This window comes from Dipodomys merriami, unplaced genomic scaffold (assembly GCF_024711535.1).
Source record: "Dipodomys merriami isolate MVZ:Mamm:240054 unplaced genomic scaffold, mDipMer1.0.p SCAF_13, whole genome shotgun sequence".
NCBI classification, from domain to species: domain Eukaryota; kingdom Metazoa; phylum Chordata; class Mammalia; order Rodentia; family Heteromyidae; genus Dipodomys; species Dipodomys merriami.
Genome location: NW_027202604.1, coordinates 34779944 through 34798291, shown reverse-complemented (window position 1 = coordinate 34798291; position 18348 = coordinate 34779944). Strand labels below are relative to the sequence as shown.

The window sequence follows — 18348 nt, the reverse complement described above, 5'->3', positions numbered from 1 at the left end:
CTGCGCCCCATCTCAAGGAGGCTGACATCCTCTTATGCGGGCCAAGTGCTCTAACTCTGAGCTACTTTTCCCCTTTACTACCCAACATAGATCCATCAAGTGGGAATCAGAAGGAGACTGAAAAAAGGTACTATTGTGTAACCCCAGTGTCATGCGAACAATGCTTTCAAGTAAGCTTCATCCTTTCAGAACACATTCCCGTTACAAAAACTGGTCATGTTTCCTCTATGACGTGATAGGGACCCGTGACTCTAAATGAAACCAGGAATATAAGAATCTTTAGGCTTAAAGCAAATATCTTTGGAGCCGTTCTTGTCCCTTTCCAATCTATAACAAAACATGTTTCTGCGCATAGTAACCTTTGTCAAGATAAATTTGATCCTCCAGGCACCGGTGGCTGATGGCTATAATCCTAGCTAGTCAGGAGGCTGAGATCTGAGGATCCAAGTTCAAAGCCAGCCTGGCAGGAAAGTCCGTGAGACTCTTATCTCCAGTTAACCACCAGAAAACCGGAAGTGGCGCTGTGGCTCAAGTGGTAGAGTGCTCACCTTGAGCTGAAGAGCTGAGGAACAGCGCCCAGGCCCAGAGTTCAAGCCCCACCACCAACAACAAATAAGATAAATTTTATCAGTTTTCCCTATAACTCCATACCATGAAATACAACCTACAGAATGCTTGAGAACAGTGGCTCTCCAACCATGTTCCATGAGCTTCCATGTTACCTGGGAACATATGAAACACAAATGCTCAAGTCCTACTACCTCATTCTTACTGAGTCCAAGTCTGTGGGCTGCCTTAACAGCCCTTCTAGAAATTCTAAGTATATTAAAGTAGAGAATCACACTGCAACAGAATTATCTGAGAATAATTTAGAGATGAAAAGTGCCATTTAACCCAGGGTAAATAAATATATTCTGTCAGCATGCAGCAGAATCACTTTAACTTTAGTCTGAACCTTTCTTCCAAAAGTCATAAAAAGAAAATGGTTGACAACTTTTACTTTATTTTGCAATTTAACGGCCTAAGCAATAAACCCAACCGCCTGAATTATCTGTCTTTTCAGAACAAGGCAGATTCTGTTCTGGTGAGATATACAGTGGCAACCACCAGATTCAAAGAAAGTCAATATGCAAATCAATACACCCAATTCCCAGTCTAGTCTGTCAAGACTTTCATATAAAGCAGCTTAATTAGGAGCTCAGTGAAACACAAGATGGGGCCTAACTCAGTATTCCATGCCAAAGCATTATCAATAATATATCATTTTCTAGAAGATGGCCCAAAGGATCAATAAGAAAGCTGCTTTCCCTCAGAAAATGGAAAGGTAAACTCAGAGACAACTTGGTAATTCAACCTACCATATGTCAATAAATAGGAAGCAGGGGAGAAAGAGGAGGGACTTTGTGCTTCAATTTATATAGACACATTGTCCCCCAAAAAACTCTCACAAATATAGAGTATAATTTCATTATCAGAGGTTAGCAGAGGAAGGGAGGGGGACAACGGTACGTTACAAGACACAAAACTTACAGATAGGGTTCAAGTACTATAGCACTGTACAGTGAGTCACTCGACAGCTAGAGGAAAGGATTTTGCATCTTCCCAACAGAAAGCAATGATGCATGACTGAGTTGAGAAATCTGCTAATTACCCTGATTTGATCATTGTATATTAAATATAAAAACATCACTCTCTTATAAATATGTACAATTAATACATGTCAATTATAATTTTTTAAGTTCAGCTGAACTTCTAAAGACAGAACTTCTGAAGATTATATCTCCAAAAACACAGAGCCGGGCACCAATGGCTCACGCCTGTAATCCTAGCTACTCAGGAGGCTGAGAAGTGAGGATCGAGGTTCAAAGCCAGCCCAGGCAGGAAAAGTCTGTGAGACTCTTATCTCCAATAAACCACTAGAAAACCAGAAGTGATGCTGTGGCTCAAGTGGTGGAGAACTCTCCTTGAGCTGAAGAGCACAAGGACAGCACTCAAGCCCAGAGTTCAAGCCCCACGACCGACAAAAAGAAAACACAAAATAGATCTCAATGTGGGCTATAAGGGAGGACCATAGACAGACAGACAGATAGATAGAGATAAAATTTAAAGATGGATAGATGCTAAAGAGATAGATATATACATAGATGATAGAGATGATATAGAAATAGAAGATAAAGGGAGATAGATGTTAGATACATTCATACACAGACAGATAGAGATGATATATAAAGATAGATGCTAGATAAAGAGAGATAGAACAACAGACAGATAAATAGACAGATTTTATATAAAGATAAATAGATGCTAAGGATAGACAGACAGTTGAGATATAGAGATAGAAAATAATAGACATTGATGATAGATACAACAAATATAGAAATAGAAAGATAGGCAGATAGTTGATAGATAGCTCACAGATAGAGAGATAGGAAGATATGCAGATAGATGATAGATAGTTCAGCAGATAGACAGACAGACAGATAGATATAGAGAGCTCACAGATAGAGAGATAGGCAGATATGCAGATAGATGATAGATAGCTCAGCAGATAGGTGGAGAGAGGGGGGAGGAAAAGAAGGGGGAAAGAGAGAGAGAGTTAGGCAGATATATAGATGATAGATAGATGCTAAATCAATGCCCATAGCAGTAATGGTGAGAGCTTACCCTGTACATGGTACAGAGATTGCCCTGTAAGTTGATACTGTGAGAAAATTCCCTACCCTTTACTATATTCATACTTCTAGGCCTCTATCCCATAGAAAACATGAGACACTATTAAATTTTCACTTACAAAGGTGTACCTGCATTATTCATAAGGGTAACAAATTTAAAACAACCTCAATGTCCAAAGTAGCAGAGTAGTAAAATAAATATGGCACATCCATACAATGGAAATTTTAATGACAAGGAAGACGACTCTTCTGTCATAAAGCAAAAGGAGCAGGAAATAAAACTTGACACACACTATGACCCAAAATATATAAGCACGCACATATGCATGTAGAGCAGAGACCAAGAAAATGGACTATGATGTTCAGGGTTTTTTTTCTGCCTTTGGGAATGGGGACAGATTATTTTTTTTCTTTTACATGTTGCCTTCCAAGTTTTCTATAATTTATAAGAGAAATCCATTCACAATATAGAAAGGTTTTGGAAAAAGTAGATTTATAATTTTATCTTGTGACAAAAGGATTACAACCAAAGTAAAAAAAAAACTAATTCATAAAATTTGCCCTTTCCTTCTCCTAGACAGAAATATTTATATTTAAAGTTGATAAATCCTGAGATCACAGAAATGAGCAGTCAACCCAATAGTAAAATAATGACAATGTTAGCACACCAACCAATGAGCAGTTTTCAGATTTGCACTTTTCTGCAAGAAGGTATTTTTTTTTCAAATTGAAAGTTTAAAGTATTTTATTGCTTTTCTAGGAAATACAAAAAATAGAGACATTACTGGTCCATTTCAAAGTTACAGGTGGCACCCAGAATATCAAAGTCACCAATTTCCTATTGGGGACCTCCAAACCATTAGAAAGCAACTCAGAAACCATGACACTAGAATTTCTAGACTTAAAAGGTTTCCTTACTTAGTTTCTCAAAAGTTCACATCAGAGTTCTCTGTAAGTCGCCACCGAAGAATAATTGTGAACTCTTCCTTCTGAATCACAGGTTTTATGCCTTGATTGAGCAGCCATGCAATGTCCCCCTGTGTTTGTGAATATAAGTTTCTTCCAAAGTGCTCAAAATTCACACCAACCCAGGAATGGACCCATACACTGACAAAGATACAAAGGAGCCTTGGTCCATAAAGGGCCCCTTAGGTTTTTAAAATACAGTTTTTTTAGCTGGGTGCCAGTGGCTCACACTTGTAATCCTAGCTACTTAGGAGTCTGAGATCTGAGCATCATGGCTCAAAGCCAGGCTGTGCAGGAAAGTCCATGAGACTCTTGCTGCCAATTAACTACCAAAAAAAAGTAGAGTCATGGCTCAAGTGGTAAAGCACTAGCCTTGAGCACAAACACTCAGGGACAGCGCCTGGACCCTGAGTTCAAACCCAATAGTGGCACCAAATAATAATAGTAATCATAATAAAAAATTTTTTAAAATAGCTTTCTTTCATACCATGACTTGTGATGTGTATCCTGGAGGAAGTGCAGTCCAGGCCAGCTAGGTTTTCATTTCATAGATTGCTGTTCTAAAGCTGATTTTGATGAGATCCACCCAACTCAAGTGTAAATTAGAGAGCCATTACTTCCACAGGGCACAGAGGACCAACTCTGGGTGGGGAGAGGGAGAGAGGGAGAGTGGGGTAGAATATTCCTCTGCTTCTCCTCCATCTCATTCTGAGCAATTCTGCTCTTCTTTGTCTTTTCTATGAGCATTTCCCATTGTACGCGATTTGTAGGAAGAGAATCACTAGCAAAATTTGGTCATTAATATCATTCCCTTAGAGCTGATCCTTCCTAGACCAGGATCAACTTGCTGAGAAAAGCAAAGGACATCCTCTAACCCAGAAGTTGTTCCCATTAACATTTTATACACCAATCTGTTTTATTCCCTTGGCATCCTTTCAAAACTATAGAGATGCTCACCTTTATCATTTTTATAAAACTTGAAGCATACAATGTAAACTTCATCTGTAATAAACATAATCTTGGATACATTTTCATGGCACTAGATGTAAATCTAGATTGTTGGCCATCTGAAGACTCTGACTGGATGGGTTCAGACATAAAGATACTTGCTATAAAAGTAATTTTCTAGCCGGGCGCTGGTGGCTCAAGCCTGTAATCCTAGCTACTCAGGAGGCTGAGATCTGAGGATTACTGTTCAAAGCCAGCCTGGGCAGGAAAGTCTGTGAGACTCTTATCTCAATGAACCACTAGAAAATGAGAAGTGGTATTGTGGCTCAAGTGGTAGAGCGCTAGTCTTGAGCTGAAGAGCTGAGGAATAGCACCCATGCCCAGAGTTCAAGCCCCAAGACTGACCAAAAAAAAAGAGTAACTTTCTAGCTGGGTATACTGGCTCACCTCTGTAATCCTAGCTCCCAGGAGGAATAGGTGGGCCTCGGAGATATATAGGAAGCTCCAGCCCAACCTGGCCAGTAAAACCCTGTCTCAAAAAGTAATCGTAAGTGCTCGCTTCGGCAGCACATATACTAAAATTGGAACGATACAGAGAAGATTAGCATGGCCCCTGCGCAAGGATGACACGCAAATTCGTGAAGCGTTCCATATTTAAAAAAAAAAAAAAGTAATCGTAATACTTTTCTAAACCACTAAGCACACAGGAAAAGTATTTTGTTGGGTCAGGGAGATTAAGCTTTTCCTCATACTAAAAATCATGGTGTAGACCTATTCTCCATATCTGACTTCATATAAAGCTACCTCTCCATTTTGGTTAATTAAATTTTAAAAAATACTGCAGTTGCCATCAGGAATAGCTGTTTCCACCAAGCATAAGTGTCAGACCAATTTGATAGCCCCAGGTAATTAGTAAAACCTGTCATTATTTTCTTAGACATGGTTAGATGGAACTGTACCTACCAGATCCAGGGCCTCACAATGCTAAGTGATCTCTGAAGGTGAAACAACTCTGAATTCACTCTTCCATGGTGTGATCTCTCGGCTTATGTCTTGAGAACCCTTGATTCCCTCTCCTTTACCAAATTTCCTGGAGGAGCATCCTGATACAGCATTGGTATTTGCAGGAAACCAATCGCTGCACAAAACTACTTCAGCCTTGGCACGCTCTCTCTCAGCAATGGTTTACAATTCTATTCAAAATGACAATGATTCAAGCCTACTCAAAGAACACTACAGAACTCTTGATGGAGAACTTTGTGAGTCTGATGTGCTTGGAAGGCTTGCTCTGGTTATGAATTAAGCACCTCTGGAGAAATTGGCTTCACAAGTGATAACTCTTGAGTATTTTAAGTGAAAAGGTACCAGATTACGAGAGTGAGGACAAAATCTCCACCACTCCCAGCCACCACTAGCCAAGCAGATTCATCCATTCATCAACAGTGGCATTCCCTTGCTTAATATCATTCAATGGTGCCCGTGGTGTATGCCTGCAATCAATCCTAGCTACTCAGAAAACTGAGTTCTAAGGATCATGTTCAAAGCTAGCCCAAGCAGGAAATTCTGTGAAACTCTTATCTCCAATTAACCACCAAAAATCCAAAAGTCAGGCTGTGGCTCACGTGGTAGAATGTTAGCCTTGAGCAAAAGGAGCTCAGAGACAGTACCCAGGACCTGAGTTCAAACCCCAGGACTGACAAAAAAAAAAGCAAGCAAGCAAGCAAGCAAGAAAGCAAGCAAGCAAGAAAGCAAGAAAAGAGATTAAGTAAGTGCCCTTTGTAGGTTACCAAGTCTAAGAACTTAAATTTTGATACAGTTAGCACTCATATAAAACAATGTCACCAATTATTTTACTAATTTTTCTAAACTTGATTCATCTAAATTCCATATGATTGAAAAACAAAGGAGGGGGTAACAATGCTCGACAAGAAATGTAGTCATTACCTTACTCATGTAACTGTAACCCCTCTGTACAGCATCTTTACAACAAAATAAAATTTAAAAAAAGAAGAATTTAAAGAACGATCACTTCATTCAGTGTCATGGAATAGTGAGCATTACATATTCCAGATCAAGCTCTACTAAGTCATAACTTCAGCCAAGTCAGAGCTATTGAAGCCTTGGATTATTTCATCAGAAAATTCTGCCTTTGTACATTGGGGAAAATCCTGTGTAAATTATAAAGTGAAAAGCTTCAGCGAAAGAACCTTCCTTGCCCTGTTCCTTTGTGATGAGACAGTGTATCTTAACACCGACCTTGCTATTCTAAGTTTTTACCTCCTGAAAGCCAAGATCTTATCGTCTCTTTGGTAATACCATATTATCAACTCTCCACGAGTAAATGTAAAGCCAGTGGCTCACACCTGTAAACCTAGCTACATAGGAGGTTGAGATCTGAGGATCACAGTTCAAAGCCACCCAGGAAGGAAAGTCCATGAGACTCATCTCCAATTAACCATCAAAAGGCTGGAAGTGAGCCGGGCGCTGGTGGCTCACGCCTGTAATCCTAGCTACTCAGGAGGCTGAGATCTGAGGATCGCTGTTCAAAGCCAGCCCAGGCAGGAAAATCCATGAGACTCTTATCTCCAATAAACCATTAGAAAACCGGAAGTGGCACTGTGGCTCAAGCGGTAGAGAGCTTGCCTTGAGCTGAAGAGCACAGGGACAGCGCCCAGGCCCAGAATTCAAGCCCCACGACCGACAAAAATAAATAAATAAATAAAAGGCTGGAAGTGGTGCTGTGGCTCAAGTGGTAGAGTGCTAGCCTTGAGCAAAAGAAGCCCAGGGACAGAATCCACAACCTGAGGACCCAGGACCAGCAAAAAAATTTTTAAAAGTTTGTTCTTGGCAGTCTTGACTTGGCAGTATTCTGTTTCTTTTTTAAAATATGTTGATTATATTTAAGTAGTTGCACAAAGGAATTTCCATTCAACAAACCAGTTTATGAGCACAATGCTTTTCCATCACTGCACCCATTCAACATCCTCACCCCTCCCTCCCCACCACCCCTTCCCTCACTTTCTTAATTGTGTAGGATATACGTTGAATTTTGTCTTGAATCTCTACCTCCTTCTTCTCCTCACTGGTCTATCCCCCTCCTCCAGACCCTAGCCCACCCCCTTAAAATACCTATTTACTGGTATATATTTTGTTGAACTATGATTTTGCCTTTCCAAAGAATTACGCTTTTTTGATTTTTCCAAGTTTCTTAATTGTATGACTTTTTTTTAATAAATTTTATTTTATTTGAGAACATACTGTACAGAGGGGTTACAATTACATGGGCAGGATAATGCATACATTTCTTACCAAGCATTGCAGCCTCCTCCTTTGTTTACCCTTCACCTCCCTTCCCAGCCTCCCCCCTCCCCAATTGTATGACTTTTGACACACAAGAAATTACCAGTTAATCCTCAAAGAAACAACCGCCCCATTAATAACTGGGCTAAAGACTTAAAGAAAGACTTCTCTGAAGAGGAAATAAGAATGGCCAATAGACACATGAAGAAATGCTCAACCTCCCTAGCCATAAAAGAAATGCAAATCAAAACAACATTGAGATACCACCTCACCCCAGTTAGAATGGCTATAATCAAGAACTCTAATAACAACAGATGCTGGAGGGGATGTGGCCAACAGGGAACCTTACTGCATTGTTGGTAGGAGTGTAAACTTGTTCAACCACTTTGGAAAGCAGCATGGAAGTTCCTCAAAAGACTCCATATACAGTCCCTTATGACCCAGCAATCCCACTTTTAGGCATTTACCCAAAAGATCACAAACAAGACCATACTAAGCTACTATCACAACTATGTTTATTGCAACATTATTCACCATAGCTAAGATATGGAACCAACCCAGATGCCCTGCAGTAAATGAATGGATCAAGAAAATGTGTACATAAGTTGTCATGTCCAAAACGAGCTTTACAACGTCGGTTTCGGGGGGGGCGGGGGGAAGGGGGAGGAAGGAGAAGGATTGGGATTGGGGGGGAGGGGGGAGGCTGGAAAGGGATGTGAAGGGTAAACAAAGGAGGAGGCTGCAATGCTTGGTAAGAAATGTACGCATTATCCTGCCCATGTAATTGTAACTCCTCTGTACAGTATGTTCACAAATAAAATTAAATTAAAAAAAAAGAAAATGTGTACATAATGGAATTCTATGCCTCCATCAGAAAGAATGACACCACCCCATTTGTTAGGAAATGGAAAGACTTGGAAAAAATTTATATTAGGTGAACTACGCCAGACCCAAAGAAAATAGGTCCCATGGTTTCCCTATCTGCAATAACAAGTATATGTCTAAGACAAACAGAAGAGGTCAAAAGCTATGTACACATGACTGATGCTAAGCAAAATGAACCCCAAGATAGGGACACAAGAGATTTTTATCTTTCTTTATGCTCTTTTTAATGTACTATGTGATTTTTTTTTGTTTCTTTGTATGTTCTTCCCCTCTGGTATAACTCCTGTTGTCACTGCATTGATTCCAGTGTCCTGCACCTTGTATATACATTTTTCTAATTTGGGGAGGGGAAGGGAAATAACAAAATGCTGAAATAAGGACACAGGTTGACCCCTGTAACAGGATATGTACAAGACACTATGTTGAAAATGAACTTTACAACTTTGGGGGGAGGGAGGAGTTGGGGAGGTAGGGAGGAAAGGGATGGTAGGGGAAAAACAAAGGAGGGGTAACAATGCTCCATATGAAATGGACTCATTACCTTATTCATATAGCTGTAACCCCTCTGTACAGAATCTTTACAATAATATATATAAAAGAAATTACCAGTGAAGACTTTCTATATCTTGCCGTGTGTGTGTGTGTGTGTGTGTGTGTGTGTGTGTGTGTGTGTATGTGTGTGCGCATGCATGCAGGTGCACGCTGGTTCTGGGGCTTGAACTCAAGCCCTGCATGCTGTCCCTGAACTTTTATGCTCAAGGATAGAATTCTACTACTTGAGCCACAATTCAAGTCTTTTGATGCCTTTTCATGGAGATGAGTTTCATGGACTTTCCTGTCCTGGCTAGCTTTGAACCAGGATCCTCAGAGCTCAGCCTTCTGAATAGCTGGGATTAAAGGAGTGTCTGGCCCATATTTTACTGTTAAGAGTCTCTTGAGAGATCTTTACTAAGGTTGGAAGAGGCCAAAATAAGAGCTTTGATTTTCCAAGACAAACTTCATAAAGAAACAGCTTCTTTAAAAATTATGAGTGTTTTCCCAACAAGCTGGCATGACTTAAAATCAAAGAAGGGACACATTCCAATGCATTGCTTCACCAACGAGTCACCTTATATAGCAGCCCCTTGATTATACATGACTACTTGTTATTCGATGTAATTTTTTCTGGAATAAGAGCCTATTTGTTTTGTTTTGTTTTTTTTGTGTTTGTTTGTTTTTGTGTCGGTTGTGGGGCCTGAATTCTGGGCCTAGGTGCTATCCCTTAGCTCTTCAGCTCAAGACTAGCACTCTACCACTTGAGCCACAGTGCTACCTCTGGCTTTTTTCTGCTTATGTGGTGCTGAGGAATCGAACCCAGGGCCTCATGCATGCAAGGCAAGCACTCTACCACTGAGCCACCTTCCCAGCCCAGAGCCTGTTTTATAATTATAAATTTAGTTAGCTAACACTGGGGTTTGAACTCAAGGCAAGTACTCTACCCACTTGAGTCACAACTCAAGCCAAAAAGCATTTTTAAACCTATTACATTAGGCTTTTCAATTTTTTCATCAAGTCTAACAATTTCTCATATTCAACTATTTTGTCAGGAGTGACTTGTGTCTGTTTCCAATAATCGAATTCACCTGCGAAGGTCAGCCATTTGCCAGCCATTTGCAAGTGTTCAAGAGAATATGCTGTCACCTCCGGATATATTAACTTAAAAGAATTGCAAAACTGTAATTCTCAGCCTCAGCATCTTTGGGAGAAGTGATTACCAGCTGGCAGCAATGGAGGGAATCTCACAATTGGATATATAAACTCTGAATGTGTTTATTAAATATCGATCACGGCAGCCATTGTAATCGCATGTTTTTTTGCAAATAACAGGGAAATGTTCACCATATAATGGAGCAGGAGAATAAACACTGCATGTTTTTTGTTTGTTTTTTGTCGGTCGTGGGGCCTGAACTCTGGGCCTGGGTGCTGTCCCTGTGCTCTTCAGCTCAAGGCGAGCGCTCTACCATTTGAGCCACAGCACCACTTCTGGTTTTCTGGTGGTGTTTTGGAGATAAGAGTCTCATGGATTTTCCTGCCCGGGCTGGCTTTGAACCATGATCCTCAGGTCTCAGTCTCCTGAGCAGCTAGGATAACAGGCGTGAGCCATGGGTGCCCGGCTTAAACACTGCATGCTTGTCCCTTCAGAGAACCATTACTTACTGAAATCCTGTAAGCTACACACTGAAGCACTGGAGACCTTCTGAGGAACAAGTTCATAGTTATGAACCAGCTTTGATCAGGAACAAAGGTCTTAATTAAATAGCTCCCATTTTGATACATAGGATAAGCCCTGACAGGTCCATGTTATAGAACTAAAAGAAACTAGTAACACACCAGTTTCACACAGAAGGAAATTAAGACACTTATTAAATGACCTAACCAATACAATAGCGGCAGATGGGCAGAGCTAGATCCACAGTCCGGGTTGTTTTTTCCCCCTCTTAACCAATGCTGTGTTCCACTCAGTGCCCATACAATCATGTGTTCCCTCAACTCAACCATAGCCCTGCCTCTCCACTCACTCCACACAAGTCCAAAATGATGGAGAACAGGACACATTGGAGAACAAAAAGATCCGAACCTATTCCTAAAGATGGCAACCATGTTGGACCCTCGAAGCCTTTCTTCCAGTAAATGAAATGGTAACGAACCATCCCAGTAAACTCTGGCACTTCCTCAAAATTCTGTCCTGTCTATTTAATTCCTCAGACTATTTTCTCCTCCTCCCCATGAAGTGCCTTGGAGTCCTAATAAGTACTTAAAGTACTCTAGTACTTTAAGTCACTAATAAGGATGAGAGTTTTCTCTATCTTCAGAAAAGTCCGTAAATCCTAAAAGGTTGTCATATTGAAAACAAGGGACAAAGACTGGGATTAAAGATGCGAATCTGATGGCATTTTGTGTGCAGGAAGGTACAGTTCACTGCCCTAGTGGACAAATCCTGACACCTCAAAGATCAAACAGGATAGACATTTAGTTGCTCCTTATGGAAACCCCAGTGCTCATGTGTCTGATGGCCTTCAACGTGGCCATCCAGGCATCACAGCTACGTCCAGTTGTGCTTGTCTTGGTTTGATGAGACCAGCCTTCTCTAACCCTGAAGGTCTCCAACCAGATGCTGAATGAAAACAGAGCCAAGGAAAAGCCAAGTCTGCTTCTTAATCCCTTCAGGAAATGATCCACACCACCTCCACTCACATTCCACCCAGCAGAGCCAGATTTAGAGACCTGCCTGGTACAAAGGTTGCTGGGAAATGCAGTTCTGGTGAGGAGCCCTCTTGCCAGCTGGAGCAGGAGCTTGAATCTTTGGAGGTCAAATGATATGCTGGCCCCACATCCTAACCAGATGGTTAGAGAAAATTAACGATGGAAAGGTCTGGAAAACAGTCCCACATAGGAGAGAGACGTGAAGAACACAAAGCACAATAAAGCCTGAACAAAGTAAGCTCCGTTAAGTCGTGGAAGATGTATCAGGACACTGGAGAGAAAGAATTGTTTGGCCACTGGCAATGGGGAACAATTCGGTTTCAATCAAAAAGACAGCAGAGAAACAATTCTATTTTAAAAACGATGCTCTGTTTTCAGAAACTGCAAGCTGAGAAGAGGCACACATTGAATTGCTGCGTTGTCAAAAGGACTAACTCCCTTGATTGGGTTGATTGAGTTGGGAAACAACTGGTGAAGAAAATACTTTTGAAAGCCCTCACAGAAAAAATTAATATTCATATCCAGCTGGCCATTTGAAACCACAGGAGGTCGAAGTCAATTATTAGCCTGGCCCGAAAAGTTCCAGCGAGTGGCCTTATGTTAATTTTTTTTTTTCAGATGAGCCTTTCCCTCTTAAATAAACACGTTGGTCATCAGTATGAGATGATGAAAATAACTGGATATAACCTGGCAAATCAAGTCCTCCTGTGTGAAAAAGTCACTCTTTCTGGGAATAGCACACATCTGGAGTTAACCAAGGGAGATTTCCACTGCTTACTTAGAGAAGGAGGGGTAAGATGATGTGAGTCACAAATCTGGTTTTTTAGAATGAAGGGTAACTTTGTTATTATCTGGTTCCACCCAGATGAAGAAATAGAGGTTTTAAGGGATTCTAAAAGTTGGCCAAATGATTTTATTTAATAGTGATAAAAAAAATTATGCCTAGAACAAGGATTTGCTGAACAGGGACTACCCATTAAACAACTGTTCCCCATTTTAGTCTGGCTCTTAGACTGTGTTAGAAGTCCATACATAGCAAGGAAAATAATACAATGAAATCTAGCTTCCAAACAGGCCATTACAACCAGAGAAACTGATCTCCATAATGGACCAGGCCCACAGGAATAATGACAAGGTACTAGACAAAAGTCCAGAAAACAGAAGACTTTGAGGTAGACTTTACTTTGGGAAACACTCAAGCCTATGAATAAACAGTTTCAGTTAACTTCTGATTCCATACCAATTATTCTGGCTAGGCTGCTGACTTTGTCTCTTCAATAAAGGGACTCTGACTCTAAGATCTCAGGTTCTTTCTGATACTATTGTCTGAAACTAAAAGTATCTGTCTTTGATTTATGACATTATTACATTCATCCATCCATTTCATAAAGCTTCTTACTTAGAGTCTAATGGTTAGCTCTAAGAAAGTAAATGGTAAATACTAAACCTATGTTGCTTTTGAGCGGTTCACACCGCAAAAGCCACCACATTCACATCCTAGCCATACCCCGTGATTTTCCTTGACTTGCAATTTTTGGGATAAATGCCCAGGAGTGGTGTCACTGGATCATAGGGTAGTTCTATTTTTAGGGTTTCTTTTGTTAATTCACCTTTCAATTCTAAAATAAACATAAATCTCCAAACCAAGGCCTAGCCTACATACCCACATTGCCTCTGTAACGTAGCCATTACCTTACTTATGTGACTGCAACACCTCTGTACCTCACCTTTACAATTAGAAAAATAAAAAGGAAGAAATTTAAAAATATTTTTGTCTTTTAATACTAAAATAATAAATAATATTTTTTCTTCCTCCTAAACCATTTCCCATAGCTTCTTGGCTTCTGTATTATGAGCCTGCCTCTGGAATATCAAAATGGCTTCAAATGACAAGGGAAATAATGGTCTCTAACTTGTTTTGCATCCAGGTGTTGATGTATGTTAGTTTTTATTTGCATGCTTCTCTTTTCTGTGTGTGTGTGTGTGTTATATAAATGCTTTTTATTGTCAAGGTGATGTACAGAGGGGTTACAGTTACATAAGTAAGGTAATGAGTACATTTCTTTTCAAACATTGTTAGCCCCTCCCTCCTTTTGACTCCCCTTCCCCCAAGTTCATGTCCAACGTGGTGTCCAGCGAGTATGGCTGTTGCATTGGTTCGCCCTTTGTCCCACCATTTCTGTGGTTCCCCTTCCCTCCCCTAAATCAGATAAATAAAACAAAGGGTACTGAAATCAAAGACAGTGGCCACAGGGCATAATCCAGAGGGGGCAAAAGGGAAGAAAAAAGGAAAAACTGCAAACAGCCCACTAAAAATCAATGAAGAAAAAGCCTCTTGTTTCCATATCATGAAGCTCATTTCAATAAGCATCATTTTATACGGTCATACGTACATAGATACTGGGCTATTGTGATCTTCTGCTAGGACCATCCTAGGCATATACTAATTATCACAAATGAGGGAAACCATGGAGCCTGTGTTTCTTAGGGTCTGGCTTGCTTCACTTAATATGATTTTTTTCCGTCTTTCCATTTTCTTACAAATGGGACAGTGTCATTCTTTTTAATGGAGGCATAGAATTCCATTGTGTATATATACCACATTTCCTTGTTCCATTCATCTACCGAGGAGCATCTGGACTGATTCCGTATCTTAGCTGTAGTAAATAATGCTCACACTTCTTTTTTTTCTGAATAGGTTGGCTCAGGCAACACAAGTCAGTAGGATGCCATCTCCAAAGTGAACATCACACACTAAGCCACGGTTATTTTTTCCAGAGTTTTCTCTCAGTACTTTAACTTGTAGAAAGGAATGGCAGATAGCCCTCGAGCCTCTTCTGCAACAATTTTTCCTGTGAATGGGGCCTAATCCAAGGTAACAAGTTTGGGAAGTATTTTTTATTTGAAATCAGGTGCCTTAATACAGACAGATAAGAACTGACAGCTCTATTCTGTCTTCATTCCAACATTCTCTGTCACCAGTTACTCTTTACAGGAGTTCTCAACGAATAATAGCCTATTGTTTCCCTCTGGTGATCATGAACTATCAAGCCAATTCATGTTTTGACAGTACCTGTGGATTTCCTACATGACCTTAAGTCCAAGTATGCTTGATCAAGTTTCTCAACACAGAGGCAATACTCAACATTTGGAACACTGTGGAAAACCCAGTTATCTCCCATAGATTTCAGCTTCCAATATAAGAACCTGCAGGCTGTGGTGTGAAGCTGTCTATTCTAGAGGTCCACGGCCTACAAGCCTCACCCTGGAAGATGGGAGAAATGCATGATCTCCAGCTCTGCTCCGTAGCTAACAAATTGTGACACGATTAGGCAAGAATCCCAGGTGCTGTGCATGTGTGTTTCTGTTTTGATTCAGAGACCAAAGCTGGAAATGAAGATCATCGGTGATATTACAAATACCATAATCACTGGACACAGATTCACGTCTCTCAGATTCATCCTCTTTACCTGTCAATTGGAGATAACGACTCCTGTCTCAAAAATATTATGAAAATTAAATGAGATATAGAGTGCAAGTATAGATGACACGGTAAAGGAGACTGGGTGGTACCCTTGGGTCTGAAGAAGATACCGCTCTGAAGAAATGGTTCTGTAGTTGGTTGAATGGTTGTTAGTGCTGAGATTTTAATTCCAGGCATTGTGTAACAAAACAAGAATATAAATAAGAAATGACAAAATAAGGGCCTAAGAAGGAAGGAGGGAAGAGCAGGAAAGAAAAGACTAGGGACAAGACACATAGAAAAGGAAAAAGAGAGGGAGGAAAGAAAGAAAGAAAGAACGAAAGAAAGAAAGAAAGAAAGAAAGAAAGAAAGAAAGAAAGAAAGAAAGAAAGAAAGAAAGAAAGAAAGAAGGAGAGAGAAAGAGAGAAAGAGAGAAAGAAAGAAAGAAAGAAAGAAAGAAAGAAAGAAAGAAAGAAAGAAAGAAAGAAAGAAAGAAAGAAAGAGAGAGAAAGAGAGAAAGAGAAAGAAAGAAAGAAAGAAAGAAAGAAAGAAAGAAAGAAAGAAAGAAAGAAAGAAAGAAAGAAATGAAATGAAAGAAAGGAAGGGAGAGAGGGAGGGAGGAAGGGAGGGAAGGAAGAAAGGAAAGAAAGAAGGAAGGAAGGAAGGAAGAAGGGAGAGAGGGAGGGAGGGAGGGAGGGAGGGAGGGAGGGAGGGAGAGAGGGCGGGTGGGAAGGAGGGAAGGAAAGAATTTTAAGATTACAGCTGTGCCTGGCTGGTCCCCAGGAATGGTCTCATTCTTTTGAACAGTGCTTGACTTGATGAAGAAAGAGCTTTCTTCTAGGTGTTCTTCAATTTGTCTCCTGAAAGTGATTCCCATACTCACAGAGCGGATGTACAGCAAAGATACTGTCCTTATCAGTTCTACCCAAGGTATCTTCTGCCTTGTGCATTCATAAGAGTGTTCTAGAAAATGTCTAGGAGGTTAATAGTCAGATTTTAATCACTAACACTACCTCAAGAGCTCCTGGAAGAAAAGCCTAGAAGTATATTGGGAGAGGGACCACGTCACTACAAGAAAACTGTATGTATTAAGCACATGGCACATGTAACAATTTCTTAGACCGTGCAGACTCCTGTACAGTCTTTGGATAGAAGAAATATATGAACGGTCATGATTACAGAGATGGGAGGGGAGGAGATCCAGGAGAATGGAGCTGACCAGAATTCACCAAGGTATTACATTGGCCAAGCAGACACGTGTGAGCCATATGATTGGTTAAGAGCCATTTCTTAAAGTCAGGTGCACAAGGATTGTTCCTCCCTGCTCTCCCCCAGCTGTGCAGGTAGCTGTGTACAATGAGGTTCTGTACCTATCCAAACAGGAAACCTTTTTCAGGGGTTGATGTGCCAAGCTGAAGCAGTAGGTAGAGCTCTGCAGCTCAATATCAATCATGTCCCCTCCCACACCCTTCCTCTCCTTGGCTTAAACAAACAAATAACAAAGGGCTCTGAACTTGCTGACTCCCTTCACCTCCAATTTGCACAGCAAACACATTACCTCTTGATAATAATATCCCCACTCTGGGAGATATCCCCTTTCCATGTAAAATGCATCATGTCTAAAATAAGAAATCATAGTAAAAAAACTATTACTCCAAATCTTGCAGAATGGCCTTTTTTTCTTCTTAGAAAGATGGGCATAACCACAAATAGGAAATCTCAAGAGTAGGAGGGTTGGAGGATGCTCAGGACGATTGCTCAGCAGTGGACATGGTCATGCCATCTATTTATATGAATCCAGGATGCCTGACAAGGACTTTCATCCTATCGCCACTACTTCACTGATTAAAAAGCATTTAAAGGTCTCTTTGAAGTCCAGTCCTTCCTTTTACAGAAAATGGGACTTCAGGAGAGTTGACCTTAACTCTCTGAGCACCAGATCTCCTTGTGTGCATATGGAGATAACGTTAGCAATCCTAAAAGGTGATTGAGTAGGGACCCACTTCGTGTAATCCCTGCTGTTCAAGAGACCTTCCATAAACGGGAGAAGAGGAGAGGGTGTTCTTTTGCTCTACTGCCTTACTACATAACGATTATCACTACCTTAGCATATTCCCTCTCCCGTGTTTTTCCATACTCACACCCTATTGTAATTATAGTTTACGGTACTATTATACGTCGGTTTATTCATGTTGCTGTAAAATCTTTAGAGTCCTCATTTTAATGGATCCTTTCTGTTTTACTGAGAGTGCTATACTCTGACTGAAAACACCATTACCCAATTGTTAGGCTGTTTTGCAAATATTGCCTTCAGAAATTTTACTGTAACAAACTTCTTTATGCACTCAATTTTATCCACATTTTAAAGTTAGTTCCTTAGGCTAAATTCCTCCAAAATAATCATTTGGGGGAATTGGGGATAGACAGATCTCTCTAAAAATATATTTTACTGTAAGAAGTACTTAAATCACCACAAACTCATACACATAGGTTCTGAAATTCAAAATTATACATATAATATGTAAGTATGTATGTATGTATATATATTCTTAATATGTATATTCAAAAAATAAAATCACCTCTTAGAGACAATGACAGAATATATTTAGATCAAAGTTTTTTTTGGGGAGGTCCAGTTGTGGGGCCTGAACTCTGGGCCTGGGCTCTGTCCCTCAGCTCTTCAGCTCAAGGCTAGCGCTCTACCACTTGAGCCACAGCACCACTTCCGGCTTTTTTTTTTTTTTGCTTATGTGGTACTGAGGAATCAAACCCAGGGCCTCATGCATGCAAGGCAAGTGCTCTACCACTGAGCCACCTTCCCAGCCCCATAGATCAAAGATATTTTAAGGGCACATTTCAACACAATAGAAG

The 18348-nt window shown here is 40.4% G+C and overlaps 1 long non-coding RNA gene and 1 other non-coding gene across 2 annotated transcripts in view; one reads left to right on the top strand and one right to left on the bottom strand.

Annotated features, from left to right (window-relative positions):
• Positions 1 to 18348, bottom strand: part of LOC138824558 (uncharacterized) — an 89108-nt gene that overhangs the window by 39336 nt on the left and 31424 nt on the right. The gene's annotated exons all lie outside the window — the stretch shown is intronic.
• LOC138824916 (U6 spliceosomal RNA) lies at positions 5138 to 5244 on the top strand. The gene has a single exon (XR_011371228.1). It is a non-coding gene; the product is annotated as a U6 spliceosomal RNA (small nuclear RNA).